Here is a 330-nt window from a genome sequence, read left to right on the forward strand (position 1 = left end):
GTACAGAGGAATGAAAAAGAAACAGAACTAATCCATTGGAAGTCAATGGGTGAACTCAGTGAACACATGGGTTGCAGAGTCGATGGTGAAGTGCTAACTGTAAAAGGAGGAGAAAGTATTTCCAAGTTGAGGAAGTGGTGAGGCAGAGATTCTGCTGAAGAGGCTTAGGCTCAAACTCCTTCCTGGGTAACTTTGGTGGGTTCAGCCACTTTCTGTGAATCTCAAATTTGCATCTGTATGGCTTCAAGATTTCCATCCTTGAATGAGTGCTGGGGAAAAAAAGTTATGTGCAAACTTTATTAAAATTATAGATTTGGTATGATTTTCAAG

Source organism: Zosterops lateralis (genome assembly GCF_965231275.1).
Source record: "Zosterops lateralis genome assembly, chromosome: 3".
Classification (NCBI taxonomy): Eukaryota; Metazoa; Chordata; class Aves; order Passeriformes; family Zosteropidae; genus Zosterops; species Zosterops lateralis.